Source organism: Symphalangus syndactylus, chromosome 23, assembly GCF_028878055.3.
Source record: "Symphalangus syndactylus isolate Jambi chromosome 23, NHGRI_mSymSyn1-v2.1_pri, whole genome shotgun sequence".
NCBI lineage: Eukaryota > Metazoa > Chordata > Mammalia > Primates > Hylobatidae > Symphalangus > Symphalangus syndactylus.
The window spans coordinates 16,160,660-16,180,467 of NC_072445.2; the positions used below are offsets into that span (position 1 = coordinate 16,160,660).

At 44.5% G+C, this 19,808-nt stretch overlaps 1 protein-coding gene across 44 annotated transcripts in view; it reads right to left on the reverse strand.

The window, feature by feature from the left end:
* The window catches only part of TRERF1 (transcriptional regulating factor 1), a 292,890-nt gene that overhangs the window by 123,300 nt on the left and 149,782 nt on the right, over positions 1–19,808 (reverse strand). For all 44 annotated transcript variants that reach the window (XM_063633061.1, XM_063633067.1, XM_055264111.2 and 41 more), the window contains one exon: positions 15,402–15,484. The gene's annotated coding sequence lies outside the window, so the exon portion shown is untranslated. The remainder of the gene's footprint in view (positions 1–15,401; positions 15,485–19,808) is intronic.

Consider the following 19,808-nt stretch of genomic DNA (forward strand, 5'->3'; position numbering starts at 1 on the left):
AGAGCTTCCCAGAGGGAGGGGAGGTAAAACCTGAGAAGTAATACCGAACGGGGAGCATTTTCCAGGCAGGAAGAACATAACAGGTATCTGATTTTTCTCAAAAATCAAAGGTGAATGTATAGTTATTACTGAAAGTGTTTCTAAATGGCACACCTATCCACACGTCTTTGGCTTGAGTAAATAGGAACCTTGCCAATAGTGACGTTCACAAATGTGAGTTACACTGGAATAGAAAGATGGGCATCAAATCTAACTTCAGCTGTCCACACTATGAAGGTGGGGAATTGAAACATACTTAACCCTGTAATGCAAGTCAGTGTGCACATCTGTATAAGCACACACACACACACACACACCCATACTTCCCTGGCTCTTTTTTTTCTTTTCTTTCTTTTTTTTTTTTTTTTTTTTTTTGAGATGGAGTCTCACTCTGTCGTCCAGGCTGGAGTGCAGTGGCACGATCTCAGCTCACTGCAACCTTCGTGTCCTGGGTTCAAGCGATTCTTCTGCCTCAGCCTCCCGAGTAGCTGGGATTACAGCCATGCACCACCATGCCCAGCTAATTTTTTATTTTTAGTCGAGACGGAGTTTCGCCATGTTGGCCAGGCTGGTCCCGAGCTCCTGACCTCAGGTGATCCACCTGCCTCGACCTCCCAAAGTGCTGGGATTACAGGCATGAGCCATTGCACCTGGCCTCCCTGGATCCTTTTTACAGATCTACCCTCAAGCTAAACAAATTTCATCCTTCTGTTAGAAGAACACTCCACAACTCAGAGAAAGAGAAACTGAATTACCAGGGATGATCCACAGATTAATAACTGGGAATCGACCACATTGGTTTTTGCTATAATGATATTCACTAAGTATGAGCAGAAAGGCCACCTTTGGTCTAATGGTACACTGGTCACTCAATAACAAGTTAACAACCATTGACTGACTGTCCATTTAATGAAGAACACTGCAATGGTGCTAAAGGAATGGAAGGGAGGGAGCAGTGGGAAAGATTAGTTAGAAGGAAGGCAGGATACAGTGAAAAGAAATGGAAGACTCACGGGATAGTGAGTCTGGTTCCAGCTCCACCACTGCAAAGTCTTGAGTAAGTTGATCCCACCTTTACTTCCGCATCCATGAACATGTCCTAGTTATCTCTCAGGGTCATTTATAGTTGAAATGAGATAGTGTAAGCCTAAGTGCTTGGAACTGCAGAAGGCTCTGTATAATGCACCGTGAGGATTTGGAGGTACCTACTTCCCCAGCTTCACTAACTACCCTGTCTACTTTCCCAAGAGTCTTCTGAATCTCTCAATTTGTCCAATCCTCTCAGATAGTAACTGTTTCAGGGGAGCACAGGGGCCAAGGGAACCCAGTCAGGGGCAACTAAACTCAATTCCAGACCTTTGGGTGACCCATCAAGGAAGCTGTCTTGTTTTTTTTCTTTTTCCACTGGAAAAACTGGTTTTGGGGCATCTCAGCTGAGCCCTGGGTAAAGCCTCACCTGATGCCGGAATCTACCCCTAGATTGTTCAACCACATAGGCCAATACATTTTCTTCTTCCGCTTGAACCAATCTGGGTTGGTTTTCAGGTAATCAACTAACTGATAGGGAATGAACGAAAATATGGTTAAAGTAATGCTATAAACCCTTCTAACTCCTCACGAAACCTGTGGCTCCATAAGCTACCCAGTGAACCATTTCCTACCTGGTGTCCTAAAGGAGGTGAAGATGTTAAAAAGATCACTCAAGGAACAAAAGGAAGAAAGACAATCATAAGCAATAAAACAAAGTGATTACTGGGTCTGCCTTTATTTGCTTCCTATCTTCTAAGACCAGGGAGGGTCACAGTGATGGAGGGGGTAAAACCTTTCAATGGTTAAGTCAAAGAATTAGTGTCTATCTCAGCTGTACTTCTGCCTGTTTTCTCCAGATGTTTACGTATTCCCTTTCATGGTAACTGCCAAAGAGCCCAGAGGAACAATACCAGTATCCCACTGATCTATTTTATATCTTAAAAAATTACTCAGGGCCTGCAGTACTGAGCTCATGTTCAAATTAAGTTTGCTGAAAATCTAATTTGGGATGAGTAATTTAATTTGGCTACTACAATTAAAAGTGGTGCAGTATTTGTGTTTTAGAGGAAAATCATATTAGATTCACCTAATCTTATTAGTGGACTATCATATTTAGATTGCATTCTATCTGGAACAGATACATACTAGATTGATTTCTTTCATAAATCATTTGGGACACCAAAGGGACTAGACTTCTCCCTGCTCCTTGACCACCCACCCGACACAGGTCAGTGCAGCCAGTGAATGCAAAAGAGGCCTCACTGAGAAGCCCACTGCACAGCTCTGGAATTCACTAATCCAACACATCCACCTAGAACAAGCCCTCACGTTTTGCAGATGAGTAAATGAGGCCCAGAGTGAACAAGTGACTTGCTTCAGGTCACATGGTCAGTTAGTTAGTGACAGAGCTAAAACTACATTTAACTTCCCTGCGCCACGGTTTGTGTCCCTGATGCTCCAACACGTGTGTTCTTTATAAGCTCTAACACGAAAAATGGCCAGATGGCCCCTGAGGCCCCACTCACTTGGTTAAAGCATGGAGTCATCAGATGCCACCTCTCAGCCTGCCTCTCTGCCTCTCTGAAGTTCCCAGGGAAGGAAAGGAGCATGGAGAAGCTGATCTCACTATCTCCCTGGATAACTTAGACCAGTGCCCCAAATCCGTCCTGTCAAGTCCATCTTCTTGATGACGAGTTTAAACCCCCTCACTCCCAGGTAACAAAAACTCACATTAAGGACATTCAAACCCTATGACAGGTCAGGAAAAAGAGTCTGGTTTGCGTTTTAAAGTGTTCTTAATCTCAGGAGTACTGTTAACTGGGCAGACTCAATGGGTATAATACCACACATCGGGGTTCCAACTGCAGAGTTTAACCTAAGAAAATGAGGTTATGAAGCAAAAACATGAAAATAAGCTAGATAAGAACACTTGCAACATATGACAAGAGAATACACACACCGCATAAAAATCCCTTGTAAATGATTTTTCAAAAGATGGAGCACTGCAAAATAAAAATGAGACCCAAAGAGGCAATTCTCTCTCTCTCTGCCACTCTCTCTCTCTCTCTCTCTCTCTCATACACACACACACACACACACACACACACACACACATTACTGATGGCCTCATGAAAAATGTTCAAACGCATTAGTAAGCAAAGCTTGCAAACTGAAACAACGCGATACTATTTTCAACGATGAAACTGGCAAAAACTGAAACAACTATAATGTTCACGATAGTCAAGGATGCCCTGAAATAGAAATCCTCAGATGCTACTGATGACTGTAAATTAGTCCACATTTCTGAAGGGCCATCTGGTGATATGGATCACTAGCCTTAATACTGAGTTCACTCCCAAGAATATTCCCTGATGAAATAATCAGAGGAATACTCCAAGATTTATGTGCAGAGACATTTATAGCAGCAATATTCATACTAATAAAAATCTAGAAAAATCCAATGGTACTGTAATAGAAAAATAGTTAAATAAATGATACATCAATACAAGGAATAACATGTTGGCTTTAAAACTCATGTTTTTGAAAAAGATTTAAAGACACAGGGAAATGTTCACAAAATTATGCTAAAACTCAAAGCTATTAATAGGATGGTTCTATTTTGTGAAGAAAAAATATATAGCATACGCATTATATATATCATGTGCATTATAAATACAGTATCTTGTGGCAGATTCAGCTAAATGTCCAACAAATATTTATGCTTCTCTTTCCAGAGTGTGGGATTTTCGGCAAGAAGCAGCTGCTCAGCCAGGGGCTACATGCCCCAGCACCCCTAGTATCTAGGTGATGCCATATAACTACTCCCACCAATGGAATGGAAAGCGATTTGAGCACTTCTAGGCTGAGGGAGGTGGAAAGTAATGTGCCTTCTCCGTGCTCTCTTCCTCTATCTGCCAAACGGACACGGGACTCCAAGACCCTAGGGAATGGAAGGGCAACCAACGGAAGGGGCCTGGGCTGCTGAATCCATCAGGGGAGGGCTCCACTGGTGGAGTGACCACCAGTCTGAAACACCTATGTTGGACTGAGTGAGAAATAGACTCTATTGTGTTAAGCCATAATTTGGTGTGGGTGTTGTTGTTGTTGTTGAGACAGGGTCCCAACTCTGTCACACAGGCTGGAGTACAGTGGCATGATCACGGCTCCCTGAAGCCTCAACCTCCCAGGCTCAGGTGATCCTCCCACCTCAGCCTCCTGGGTAGCTGGGACCACAGGCACACACCCATGCCTGGCTAATTTTTTATGGAGATGGGGTTTTGCCATGTTGCCCAGGCTGGTCTTGAACTCTTGGGCTCAAGCCACCCTCTAGCCTCGACCTCCCAAAGTGCTCGGATTACAGGCATGAGCCACTGCATCCAGCCTCATAATTTGGTGCTTTAATGGTTTCTTCAGCTGGTGTTACCTTAATATGCACACACAGAAAAACTACTGAAAGGAAAACAACCAAATTTTATCTGATGCACTGTATGTTAGTCAAATTATAGGTATATTTTTTAAATGTATTTAATTTGACCACAAGCATATCTTATTTGATAACCAAAAAGTTACTGAAATAAAAAAGCAGACTTTAGGTAGCAGTGTTATATGGTGAAATCTTAAAATAGTGAATATGGTTACAAACATTAAAATGTAGAAAATTATAAGGGCTCAAAGGAAAAAAAATCTAGACGTACAACCTTTAGCAAGATCTACTTAAACAATTCTGGACAAATGATTGTACAAAAATGAACCAAGGTTAGAATCCTTTAATATGTAAAGAGCCCCTGTGAGTCAATTAAGTGAGAGAGAAATATAATAACTGGGGGGAAAGACATAACCACTTAGTTATAAAATATGAAACGTAAATGATATATAAAAAGATTTTCAAACTCATTAATAATTAAATACATGCAAATGAAAATGAGGTAGTCTTTACCTCTTTATCAGATTTATACACTTAAAATATTGTGAATATAGGATCCAACATTGCTAAGATTATCATGAAATGGGTAATCATATACACTGAAAAAAGGAGTTTAAAATTGTATTATAATTCCAATGAGTAATTTGGCATGACAACAGGAAAAAAATGCCTTAGCTTTCCCAGGCAGGGTGCAGTGACTCACACTTGTAAACTCATCACTTTGTAGTCCTAGCTACTTGGGAGGCTGGGCTTGAGCCCAGGAGTTCGAGGCTGCAGTGAGCTGTGATCACACCACTGCACCTTGGCCTGTGCGACAGAGTGAGACTCCATTTCAAAAAACGCAAACAATGGCCGGGCGCGGTGGCTCACGCTTGTAATCCCAGCACTTTGGGAGGCCGAGGCGGGTGGATCAGGAGGTCAGGAGATCGAGACCACGGTGAAACCCCGTCTCTACTAAAAAATACAAAAAAAAAATTAGCCGGGCGTGGTGGGCGGGCGCCTGTAGTCCCAGCTACTCAGAGAGGCTGAGGCGGGAGAATGGCGTGAACCCAGGAGGCAGAGATTGCAGTGAGCCGAGATTGCGCCACTGCACTCCAGCCTGGGCGACACAGCAAGACTCCATCTCAAAAAAAAAAAAAAAAAAAAAACACACACACAAACAAAAAACAACCAAAACCCCCTTTGACTTTCTAGATATTTGTTGAAAGGAAATAATTAAACAAGTATGCAAAGTATGCACCAGAGTTGTTTGAATAGGAAGATGAAAAAAAACAACTCAAGGCCGGGTGTGGTGGCTCACTCCCGAAATCCCAGCACTTTGGGAGGCTGAGGCGGGTGGATCATCAGAGGACAGGAGTTTGAGACCAGCCTGGCCAACATAGTGGAACCCTCTTTTTAGTAAAATTACAAAAAATTAGCCAGGCTTGGTGGCGGGTGCCTACAATCCCAGCTACTCAGGAGGTTGAGGCAGGAGAATCACTTGAACCCAGGAGGTGGAGGTTGCGGTGAACCAATATCGCACCATTGCACTCTAGCCTGGGCAACAAGTGTGAAACCCCACCTCAAAAAACAAAAACAAACAAATGAAAAAAAAAAAGACAACTCAGCTATCTATCTGTAAGGAGCTGGTTAAATTACATGATGATATATGTGTGTATGTGTATTCATGTATTGAAACAATGTATAGACATTAAAATTATGCTGAAGATCTAAATGAACAAAGCATAAAAATGCTCATAAGGTAAAAAAGCAGGATATAAAGCAATTCAAGTAGTATAATTTCTTTATTGTTTAAAAAAGTGTGTGTGTGTGTGTGCATGTATACATATAAACACACGTTATAATGCATAAGAAAAGATTATGGGAGGATTTTAATCAAAATCGTGATGGTAGTTGTGGAATTATATATTTGCTATATTTTATAAGCTTTCAACAATGGACATGTATTACTTTAATTTTTTTATGTTTTATTGTGAAAAATTTCAAACGTACACAAAAGTAGCTAGAATATATGTACCCATCACCAGCTTGGATGAAGATCTTCAGCGGTCTCAGTGTAAGAGCTGGAATGTGGCCAGAGGCCCTTTGTGAGGCATGGGTGGGATTGGGGTTTGGATCCAGCTGCCTTGGAGGGTGCTTGTGTCAGTGCTTGGGGGAAGGGTCCAGATGCAGCCTGCAGAGCCATGAGAGGGCATATTTCTTATTACTGCTGAATTTGTACATTTTCTATATATTTGTTTAGTGTTGTATTTAGTATCTATTCAAGTGCTCTAACAAGGTTTAGTACTTTTCTTTTTAATTTGAGCACTTCACAGTGTAAAGATTAATTCTGTCATATTATTGCCAGTCTTTCCCCAGTCTGTTGTTTCCCTGCTTTTTTTTTTACATAAACGCTTCATTTTCCTGTAGTTTGATTGACTATTCTTTTCCTTTTTGAATGCTTTTCTTTTATTTCTAAGTAATATTCAATGCTATAGATTTCCTATGCCTCTACATTTTGCACTTTAATTGTTTAATCCATCTGTAATTCATTTTGGTGAAGCCAAAATGATTTTTCGCAAATTGTTAATGAGGCATCAGAATTATTTATTGAATAATTTTCCCTTCCCCACTGATTTGTGATGACTGCTTTATGATTTATTAAATTATTTATGCAAGGGTCTATTTCTGAACTATCCTAGTTCACTAATCTACTTCCTCCTTTTATGACAGCACCACAGTATTTTAATTGCAAAGACTTTATATTGCATTTTAATACCTGGTAGTGCTATATATTTGAATATCCAATAGATCTAACTCCTTTCCCCCAAAACCGCTTTCAGAATTCCCCCGATGTTCTCATCTATTTATTTTTCCAAGCAGACATAGAAAGAAACATCTTGTGAAATTTAAAACATCCTGATGGGACTTTCAGAGGACTGGCACTAGACTCATGAATTAATTTCAGAAGAATCCAAATCCTTAATTTCAAGCTCATCATCTAGAAATAGGGTTTTTAGTTAAACTCTTATAAGTCTTCTTCATCTACAACTAAGCAATCTGTAGTTAATAATAACTTTATCATTTTTCTTTATAATATTTATTCTCCAAGTTACTATTTTATGACTCTCTGCATTGACCAAAACTTGAAGAGGTAACCAGTGATGCCTTTATTGTAAGTATATAGTGGCAGTGGGCTGCATGAACCTGATCTTCCTTATAATATTAAAGATTGGTCACTTTATATATTCCTCTTAAAGTGGTATGTAAAAACTTAAAAAACTGATTGAATACACTTTTGGAATTAATGAGGTTATTACATATTTTTATTTAAATAACTTATGTGAACCATAGGGAAATGTATGTATATGAAGCCATTCCTGCATTCCAGGAATATAATCTATTTGGTTATGGTAGAACATTCACATACTCTATTGTTGAAATCTACTCGCTAGAATTTTATTTAAAACTTTTACGTTCCTAAGTGAGACTGGTATAGATCCTCCCTCTGGGGACTTGCCTGTTTTGATATCAGGGCCTTGCTTGCTTGAAAGAAGGATCTGGAAGTTTTCCATCTTTTTTCTCAATCCCGGAACAGTTTATATAACATAGGAATTATCTGTTCCTTGAGAGTTTAAAAGGATTTTCAAAGGCCTTTTTATATCTTAAAATATTCCACCTGGCACAGGGGTGTATGAGTGTGTGTCCACATGGACATTACCATGTTAGCATACATTTAGAATGACATGTAAGATACTGATCTCAAATGGAACAGCTCTATTATAATTTATGGCCATTCTTTCCCCCATGAAAAGGGAGTAAATGCCCAAGATGATAAAGTGTTCAGAAAAAAACACATTTTCCCAGGCTTTGGTTCCAAGAGCCTCCTTTTAAGAGGCACATGAAGGTTATAGAAGGTGATCGTGGAATATTGGATGTGTTGAATCATTCAAATTTCATTGAGGCTGACCAAGTTTGGCAACCACAACTTTACCACTGACATTCGGAACTAGGAAAGCTAAGACTGGAGACACAAGGAGAACCTCTGTCTAGCCCCAGGTCACCTCCAGCTCTGTGGTAAAGGTCTTCCAACTTCCCATTTTATTGTGCCATCTGCAGCCTAGGATGCTTCCCCTCTTCCACAACAATGAACACTTGTCACTCTAAGGCTTTCTGTACTGCAGGGCCCCTGGACCAGTGACCCTATAAGCACTTCACAGGCACCACAAATAAAGACTCAAGAGTTGTTTTGGACTGAATGTTTCTCTTCCCCCAAATTCCTATGTTGAAGCCCTAAACCCCAATGGGATGCCATTCGGAGATGAGATCTTTGAGAGATAATTAAGTTTAGGTAAGGTGAAGAGAGTGAAGCTCCCATGATGGGATGGGTGATCTCATAAGAAGAGGAAGAGGAGATTCCTGTCTCTGAGTGCACAAGGAAGAGATCAGGTGAGCACACAGCAACATGGCTCTCACTCACAAGCCAAGAGAAGAGGCCTCAGAATAAACTTTACCTTGCTGAGCACCTTGATCTTGGACTTCCCAGCCTCCAGAGCTGTGAAAAATAATTATTTATTTATTTATTTTTAAGATGGAGTCTTGCTGTCGTCACCCAGGCTGGAGTGCAGTGGCACAGTCTCGGCTCACTGCAGCCTTCACCTCCCGGGTTCAAGTGATCCTCCTGCCTCAGCCTCCCGAGTAGCTGGGATTACAGGAGCCTGCCACCACACCCAGCTAATTTTTCTGTATTTTTAGAGACGTGGTTTTGCCATGTTGGCCAGGCTGGTCTCAAACTCCTGACCTCGTGATCCACTCACCTCAGCCTCCCAAAGTGCTGGGATTACAGGTGAGAGCCATTGCGCCTGGCCCATAAATTTCTATTGTTTAAGCAACCCACTTTATGGTATTTTGTTATGGCAGCCTGAGCTAAGACAAGAATGTTGTGGTAATGTCTGTCGAAAAGCACAATGTCGTCTGCCGTGGAGCAAGATACGCCTTGAGAGAACCCAGTGGTAAGGGGTCTGAACAAATTAAGACCCAATGTTGGCCGGTGCGGTGACTCATGCCTGTAATCTCAGCACTTTGGGAGGCTGAGGCACATGGACCATGAGGTCAGGAGTTCGAGACCAGCCTGACCAACATGGTGAAACCCCGTTTCCACTAAAAATAAAAAAATTAGCTAGGCATGGTGGTGCGTGCCTGTAATCCCAGCTACTCAGGAGGCTGAGGCAGGAGAATCGCTTGATCCCAGGAGGCAGAGGTTGGAGTGAGCCAAGACTGCGCCACTGCACTCCAGCCTGGGTGAAAGAGTAAGACTCTGTCTCAAAAAAAAAAAAAAAAAAAAAAATCCAGTGTCTGCTAGAACATGCAAGAACTGTGCCATATAAGCATATGAGCACAGATGAGGATACTAGAAGGACTCAAACGGTAACGCTTTGCCTAAGAATGCGGTTAACAGACAATAACTGTAGGTGTTAGTGTGCCACAGAATGGTCTTCTTTTTATTGAGAAAGCCACATCTGAGATCACGTCCTTGTTTACAGGAGACCCATGAAACTTTAGAATTAGGACACCTTTGCCAGTCAAGGGGATGAGTGTTAGGATAGTCCTGCAGGAAGGCAACCAACTTGCTTTGGCTCCAGGATTCCATGATTCCATTCACAATTTCACATGGGCAAGCAAGCAGTCTTTCTGTCCCAGTCAACAAGGACAGAGGAGTTGCTTTCACACCAGTCATGGCCTAACACAGAAGCTTAATCCTGGCTGGAAGGCAAAGTGTGTTTGTGGCAAAGCCAGGCAGACGTGTAATGAAAGCAGAATGAGTAATGTTTAGTTAAGCTTCTGGATGGCAGGGGTGGTTGGGTGTATGTTTGGGGATTTTTAATGACTCCAAAAGGCGTCTTAAAAAGTCACACTATTTTGGCAGTTCTGAGATGCAACTTTTGCTACAAGTACTAACACCAGCAAGTGACTGCTACAAGTATTAATACTAGCACCTACCAGCAACATTTCTCACAAGCACCCCTTCCTTTCTGGGGCTGCTGGGATCAAACCAAGTTTTCTGCATATGTGTGGGGGTAGGGGGGTGGCACACACACCCTTTCCCACCTACAGAGGCATACCATACAACTGAAAGCCAGATCAAATTGAAGACATTTATCATTTTTAGGGTTAAACAGTGGAAAAGGAAAAAGTGTTGACACACTTTCTAATTTGAACTACTTAGGTATTGCAAGATTTTCTTCCTGCTGGTAGAAAATTTAACAATTCTAAGTTAATGACTGGAGGGTAAACGGTTCCTTCTTTATAAAATAAATTGGATTTATCAAAACTTGTATTAAAACGGATTTTCCCCCAACTTTAACTTATAAATCCAATCAAGCTATGACTCTAGAGAACTCTTAGGCTCCAAGTGAGGCTTCAAAAAGTAGGGTGTATTTCCCTACAGTTGCACATTCAGTAGCTAACTCCACATCACCAGGTGAGTGCCTGACACTGGAGGGCAGATGCGGGGCAGTGCCCACCCTCCCTTGGTGTAGTTTTCACAGGTGATGTCAGAAAAATAAGAACAATGTAGTAGATTATTCCTAAAGCTGAGTGTTTTCTATTTAAAGATTTTTGTTTTGTTCTTATATTATCTTTTCCTACTACTTTGGCATCAAGATGGTTTTTTCATAAAAGCTTGGTGATGAGCGTTAAGAGTTTTTAAAATGTCCTAACTTGGCAAAATAAAAAAGACTGGGAGCCCTAGGCCAATGCCCTAAAGCTTTTTTTTTTCTCCTAGTGCTTTCTGGGTCCAGGCAATCTTCATTTGAGAACCACTAGTTTACAGCACTCTCTGAGCCAATGAATTTGGAGTCAACCAGTGCTCATCTAGGTATCAAAATGGTGGCAAGCCCCAAGTACAACCAACAACCTACAGAAAACGCAAGTCTAACTTTAGTCAACACTCGGGGAGTGGGGATGAAGAATGTAGTCTTCAAAGCTCCTGGTCACTCTAGAACACTGTTCTCCTGCTGCACCCTACATGCTCACCCCTCCATCGTCAAAGCCTCCTCCTCCTGGTTCTGGAACCGGTGGTAAAGATTTTGGAGGCCCTGTGCCAACCAGTGCTCTCTCCACCGTTAATCTGGGAACCCCAAATCAAGATGCTTGACCCTCCTGGGATTCTGAGAGGTCAGCCCGGTGGCACCAGAGGCTTTCGGGAATGATTCACCACATCGTCAGCTGAAATTCTACTGAAGTGGATACCCAAGACTAGCTTCTCAGTACTGCGGCATCTCACTCAATCCCAGTGATCTGAAAATCCATCCATCCTCCCAGGACAGTCTGACTGTGCAGCTGGTTCAGGAAACCAAAGGCAAGGGGTGTCACTCATCCCTCCAGAGCCTCCAGACTGAGAAGAAGGAAAAAAATCGCTAGGTGCACTGGCTCACGCCTGTAATCCCAGCACTTTGGGAGGCCGAGGTGGGTGAATTAAGAGGTCAGGAGATTGAGACCATCCTGGCCAACATGGTGAAACCCCATCTCTACTAAAAATACAAAAATTAGCTGGGCGCGGTGGCGGGCGCCTGTAGTCCCTGCTACTCGGGAGGCTCAGGCAGGAGAATCACTTGAACCTGGGAGGCAGAAGTTGCATTGAGCCGAGATCATGCCATAACACTCCAGCCTGGTGACAGAGCGAGACTCCATCTCAAAAAAAAAAACACAAAAATCAGCTGAGATAGGTCATGAGGTCGTGACAGGCCATCAACTATTTAAGAGATTTTTCAGCTAAGAATATAAGAACATATTGCCATAAAATTTTAAAATCTCTATATTCTAGAGGTTATATCTATTTTTAATTGTATGCTCCTTAAACTTATCTGTATTTAGGCTTCCCCCAAAATGAATTCTAACAGAAAAAAAAAAAACTTCGGTAAAAAAAGAATCCATAAACACTAAATATTTTAATACCTTTATTTACCTCCTCTCTAACAGAACTAATCAGCAGCAGATAATATATTTGTTATGAAGAGAGTTAATTTCCTAGATTAAACATGCATGTAAAAACATAAAGGTGACAATATTTGGCAATATATGACACTAATAAAGGTAACGTTTATTGGGCTATCCACTGGGCTAAGCACTTGACTCGGATCACCTCAGTTAATCCTTACAGCAAACCTATAAAGTAGGTGCTATTCTTATTTCCATTTTATAGATGAGCTTATAAATGAGGAACCTCATTACTGTAATCTAATATTCACCAACCCAGAATTTGAGTTCAGTGTTTACTCTGGCTATTAAAAGGTTGAATAAGCAAATTAGAAATTCAGCGGGATTTCAGAAGGTGTATTTAACCTACTAGAAGGTCCTACGTTTTAAGACATACTGAAAAACAGATGCTAACTGCTTCCAAAGGGATGTGTTTGGGAAGATCCTGCCTGACACTATACCACATTAAAACACTTGAAGATTCAAACTTTTACTAGTTAAGGTTGAGTGTCCTCTCACTATTATCCCCAATGACTGGTCCACGTTAGTAAGGTATTATTCTACTTCTACGGGTGGTACAGTATGGTGGATGTCAGCTGCGGCTCCCAAGATCTATTTCCCTCCTCCCCTGACAGAGTGTCCAGAACTCTACACACCCCCAGCCTCCCCACAGCCTGGTGCAGAAGCCAGCCTGAGGATGAACTGACCCAGGGAGGAAGGAGTGGAGAGATTAAAAAAAAAAAAAAAAAAAACCTGGATGGTTTAGGATACTGCTGAGCTGCTGGTTCACACCCACCCTGCAGTCCACCCTATCCCTGCACGTGGCAGGTACATGAGGTGATTAATCAATTCATTGTGCCGTGGGAGCCCCTAAGTTAGGTTTTCTGGTATTCAGAATTAGGATTTTTGGTAGTCAGCTTGAAAGAATCCAAACTGATAAATGGGAAACAAGAGCTTCTATGGCTTGAATGTTTTGTGTCCCTCCCAAATTCATGTGTTGGAATCCTAATCCTCAAAGTGATAGTATTTGGGGTGGAGCCTTTGGGAGGTGATCGGGTCTTGAGGGTGAAGCCCTCATCAACAGGGTTAGTGCCCTTATTCAGGAGGCCTGAGAGAGCTCTGGTCCCTTCCATGACGTAAGGACACAAGAAGTTGTCAGTCTGCAACGTGAAAGCGGCCCTCACCAGAACCTGACCATACTGGCACCCTCATCTCAGACTTCCAGCCTCCAGAACTGTGAGAAATATGATTTGTTGGTGGTTATAAGCCTCCCCATCTACGGCATTCTGTTATAACAGCCCAAACAGACTACGATGTGTGTGAATCCACAGTCTCTTCCCGGCACTTACTCAGATTTTGCTTTATGCTGTTTCGTTTTTTTTTTTTTTTTTTAAACTGTTTCAAATGTTTTGTGTTGTTTTTCCCGAGAAAATGTAACGGGCTTTCAAGAAACACTTTCATGAATTAATGAGTGGCCTTGGGCAAATCCCTTGACTTCCCTGGGTCCTTTCAAGTCTGAAAAGGACTGGGATCTCCGTTGCTCCTACCATCCCTCACAGCCCGCACGTCTACGTAGCTGACCTCACAATGCACCCAAACATACACAAAAGCCTCTTTTGGTCTAAAGTAGAAATGTCCTTATAATCCAAGTGACCTGCAACTCTTGACTTTGTGAGACTGCTCCCATTCGCTCCGCAGATCCACCCTCCATCCTCCTTCACGCAGCTCTGCCCCACAGAGGCTCTGCCCTCCGTGGACAGCATCCACCCAGTTCCCTTGCCTTCTGGCTCTGACTGAGGCTGCCTAATGGGAGGCACTGGCATCAGGAGATGGGAGATCTGAGGGGTTCAATGAGGATATTTATTCTCTTGGCTCCTTCCTGGCCATGCTGCTGTAGGTTGATTGCATTCCTCTACCAGGGACACCTCTCCAGCTCCTGTTTCCCATCCTGACATCCTGACAGCCAGTCCCTCGCTCTTCCTTCCGGGCACAGTAACAGCTCCCTGACACTGCTGGCCCTGGGTGCTTCAGCATCCCTTGTTGGCTTCTCTTAACTCTGCCTGCATCCTTATAAATACTCCCTTCAGTAGACGCTCTTCAATTACCCCATTTGCACGAGCCACGTGTTTCCGACTGGAACCCCGAGACACAATGGCTTTAAAATTAAATCAGAATCAGGCACAATAAAAAAGAAACTGAAGCAATCAATTCTGAGCCTCACATAGGAGGAATGGAAAGTGTGGCACATGCCAAGAAAACAAAACCACACACACCAAAATAATCAAATCAGACACCACCACCCCCCCTCCCCACTGTCGCCAAGAATGTGTGGAGGATGGAGCCATCTCCTGCCGGATCAGGGTTTACACCTGAAATAAAAGCTTAAAATTCTATTTATGCACAAACTACTGACCCTTGAAACAGCTTGTGGGGGGCCCAGCAGAGGAATCATAGCTGTATGCCCATTTTATGGAGGGACAAACTGAGAATGGAAGGGATCGTGAGGCCAGAGCTGATAAAAACGCGAGGAATGCCCCAGGCCAGCTAAGGCTCCTGAGGCCAGCAATCCGCCTCTGGCAGGCTCTGTGCAGCTTCCCACAGTGGCCTTCTACACCACCACTCTCCAGAGATGCATCCCAGACATTTTTAAGTCCTTCTAAACACTTCTAGAACTACCATCCACGGACACCCATTGGATCCTCAACTATTTACAACTCTGCGAAATCAAGAGACACCCTCCGCCCCATTCCAGAAGCTGCCAAAAACCATTATGTGAATCCACAATCCCTGACTATTTCCCAGGGAAAATTTTCTAGAAATTAATGGATGTCCAGGCCCAGAGCAGCCCTCCTCCGCTTCCTGGGGCATTCTCCACACCATGTGGGTCCAAGAAATGGTCTTACGAGTGCTTTGCTGTAAAATGTTCCAACACCAAGAACTCCCGAGAAGCTACCTGTTTGAGGATGAAGAGGCTGAATCTTTCAGGGTCGTCCTGCTTCTGCGTCTTCTTCCTTCAGCATTCTCCACAGCCAGGGCCTGCAGGAGTGACCCAAAGAGCACAGTCAGGACATCTGGCTTCAGCATGGGAACAGTGAGTATCGATCAGGGAGAGGCTGGGGGAGTGACCTGGGATGGTGCCCTGAAGAACCCAGCAGCTGATGGGCCCACCCAGGAGGAGGACCCAGCAAAGGCTGCTGAGGAAGGTCCCGGGTGAGAAGAGGACTTAGGAGACCAAGACGTCCAACTTCATTCTGGTTATTCAGGCTCTAAACCCAAGTCCTCATGGCTTTCCTCTTTCCCTCACACCCCACGTCTAATCCATCAGCAAAGGACTCCAGCTTCAACGTAAAGTAATATCCAGACCCTCACCATTTCTCAACACCTCCACTGGTACCACTTTGGTCCAAGTGAGCAGCATCTCTCATTAGGTTATTGTGATAACCCCCTAATTAGTCGTCCCACTCCTCCCCTCACCTTTCTATAACCATGTCTTGGGGGTTGAACTGTGTCTCCCCAAAATTCCTATATTGAAATCCTGACCCCGGATCTCAGAATGTGGCATATTAGGAGACAGGGTCATTGAAGATGTCATATGAGGAAACAGGGTCATTGATGATATAAATAGTTAAGATGAGATCCTACTGAAGTAGGATGGGGGTTCCTAATCCAAAATGACTCTGGTGTCCTTATAAAAAGGGGACATTTGGAAGATTGGAGGTTTTCTGCCAGAAGCCAAGAAACTACCCAGAGTTGAAGAGGGGCCCGAAACAGACCCTTCCCTGGACTCTCCAGAGGAGCATGGCCCTGCCAACACCTTGATCTTGGACTTGCAGCCTCCAGAGCTGTGAGACAATAAATTTGTGGTTTAAGCCACCCTGTGTGTGGTACTTGGTTATAGCAGCCCAAGCTAACAAATACAGCATGCTCCCCAGAGCAGCCTAAGCGATCATTTAAAAATCACTCTTCTGCTCAGAACGCTCCTATAGTATTTCATCGGTATCAAAGTAAAAGCCAAAGTCCTTGAAATGGCAATGGTCCACATGACTTGGCTGGGCCTCTTCCCTGATGGACTGAGACACCTGACCTCTTCTCCTCCTACTCTGCCCTTCCTCCATTTCCTGCAGCCACAATGGCTTCCTCAAACATCCAGGCAGGCTCCTGCCTCAGCCTTCCACATTTGCTCTTCCCCATCCCTGGAGCACTCTTCCCCATCCCTGGAGCACTCTTCCCCCAGGCATCTGTCACTTCCTACAGGTTTCTGCTCTCATGTCCTTTGCAGTGAGGCCCGCCTCCAACCCCGGCCCCCTTCCTAGTCTCCTTCCCTGTTGTATTTCTCTTTGCAACCCTTATCACCACCTGACATTTATTATTTTTTTCATCCCCCTTTCCCCATTTCTCTTAGACTGTAAATTCCCTGAGAGCAGGGACATCGTATTATGGTGTGCCCAGAGCCTGGCACATAGTAGGTGCTCAAGAAATAGCTGTTGAAAGACTTTGTATGATGGAATCAAGAAGCCAGGAGAAAAGAGAGTTGCAAGAAGGAGGAAGCTGTCCAGTGTCAAAAGCAGCAAAGAGCCCAGACAGATAAGGACTGAAGCGTCCGTTGTGTGTGGCAACATGGAAGCCACGGGTGACCTTAGAGAGGGCAGCCCCTGCAGAAGGCGGGAGGCCTCTGCAGCAAACCCACCGGGTCCCTGCTCTGGACCAGGCATAAGCCCCCACCAGTGGAGGCCAGCCTGCGTGGGCTGTGTTAGCGAGGGCAGATTATTTCCACACATCCATCTGTGAGGGGAGGAGAAAAGAGAAGGTAACGCTGAGGGGTGTGAAGGGCTGAGGAAGTTGCTGCTGCAGGACTGAGGCGTGAGGTCCAGGGGCTGCAGGAAGCATGGGGATCCCTGTCCAGGGAGAGGGTTCTCTCTGGTCAGGAGGAAGGATGTCTCTTTCTCTGAGTGCAAGGAAACCAGGTGGGAATGAGCCCAGATGCAGGTCAGTACACAGGAAGGCAGGCAGGAACCTGAGTGGGCTCGCCATGGAGTAATATTTTCAGTGAACAGAGAAGCTAGGTTGTCTCCTGAGTGGTGAAGGGAAGATAGGAGAGGAGGCTGGGGTGCACGTCCCACTGTGGGTATCAAGTGCGGGCGTGGCCCTAAAACCCAGCACCTCCTGACGTTTGTGCCCTAGGTGGCTCACTCTCTCATCCTAGTCCACACCCTGACTGGAGACAGCCAGCTGCTGGCCAGTATCCCAGAGGGCCCTGCTCTAGCCAGAGGCCATGGTTTCGTAGAGGCACAATCTGCATGGATGTGGGGTTTTCTGTGACAGCCCTCAGTAGCCAGGGTTTAGGAGGAGAAGTTCCTAAAGCTGAATTCAAAGGCCCCAAGCAGTTCCATCTCTTTCTGTGAAGGCTTCATCATTCTCCTGGGCTCCCAGACTCAGAACCTCATACTCCATTCCCCTGATTCCTCCCAGTCACAAAACCACGCCTCTTCCCACATGAGAAGATTCATTATTCCTTGAGCACCTACTAAGTGCTGGGTGTGTTACAAGTTAAAATCCTCAAACAAGAGTCCTGTGAAGTGTTTTTAGCCTCTATCTATAGACGACAAAACAGGTTGAAAGAGATGAAGTAATTTGCTCAAGGTCACACAGGTAGCAAGTGGCAGAGCTAAGATTTCAAACCTTCCACTTCCCTTTCGTCTTTTCTACATACACTACCACCACCCTAGTCCAAGTCCTCAACATTTCATTCCTAACTCTTGACATGATAAATGTCTCCTAAGTTACCTCCCAGCACTGCCCATTTACAGTTCACAAATCAAGATGGATCTTCTTACAGCATTGCATTTACTAATCCCGGCCCCACGCTTTGGCTTTGGAGGCTCCTCAATACAGGAACATTCCAAGCTCCACAGCCATCCCTTGGGATCCTTCATAAACGGTGCACATCTCCTTCTTCAATCTTGTTTCCCATGCGTACCTCTGCTCACCCTATCTGTAATCCCCTGCCCAGTCCATGCACCCCGTCAAGTTCCCAACACCCAGCACATTCCTCCCCTGCAGCTCTGCCCTCTGGCCACCCAGCTCCAGCCCTCTCCTGCAGTCTGCTGGGTGGCACCAACCCAGCTTACCAAGCTCTCCTGGCTCTTCTGAGCTCACTGCATCTAGCTTCTCTGGGCAAGAGTTCCCTGTGCCCATGTGGACTGCCAGCTTCTTGAGGGCAATGAATTGTGTACTGAAAATGCTTGCAACTGCCCGCTGCTCAACACAGTGTCTCAGTTATTTGACCCACAGAACAATTCGGATGCTCAGGTGATATGATTCCAGAAGTTTTTCAGAAAATGCAGGAGAATCAAGATGGCCAAGTGAAGGAACGCAGGGCCTTCTTGAAGCTGGGAGGCATACCTATTCTGCCTGTGCAGGAGGCACCAGAGTCCAGCACCTCCTAACATCCACTCTAACGGGGAGGAGGACGGCTGGATTTGGCTCCTCCCTCCTCTTCCCGCACCTGCATATTCAAGGTCTTGGTGTCCTTCCTTTGCCACCCTTTCACATGCTTTTGTAGACATAGATAGATATACTCTCTTCTTCCTTCTTCAAGGGAGAGCTTGAAATGTGAGAAATCCAGCTGTGTGGAGAAGCTCATGGTGACTGGCAGAACAGTCAGGGCTGGGCGCCCAGAAGCAGGAAAAAGAATATTCTATTTCTGAGAAATGAGGAGCTGGACTGATCCACTTTGATCACCGGCTACAGACTACCATCTAACAATTCTGGGATTCCCAGAGCCACAAGAGGAAGATTCCTGGGAAAGGTGAAAATCAGCAAAGCACTCAAGGGCCATCTGATCACCCCAGGCAGACAGATAGGCAGATCTGGGTAACAAGCAGCTGAGAGAAAACCACAGGTTTCAAGGGGATGCTGTCACCAAGATGCCCCATAAGAAATCAGGATCTGCCCAAACCAGGGGCAACCAAAGGGGCAGTGTACTCCTCAGGACTTAGCTGAAGTCACAGGAGCGCTGGAGTCAGGCCTGGGATCAAATCCTGACCTCGTCAGCCAGGTCAGCCTTCACCTCTTGGAGGCTGGCTCTGCATGAGTGACTGTGAGGCCTAAATAAAATAAGTGTATAGAAGTATAATATCTAGCACAGGCCTGGCCTTACATAAGGGGCGCACTCAGTGTTGCTCCCCTCCCCCTTTCCAGCCTTCAGACCTCACAGCTCTCTCCACTCTTACTAACAGAAACAAGCACAGAGGCCACAGAGCATTTCCCAGCAAGAAGGTTTGCAAAGAAGGATGGCAGAAGTCCACAAAGGAACAAACAGGCCACCCCACTGCTGGTAAGAGAGAAGCGCCGGACCTCG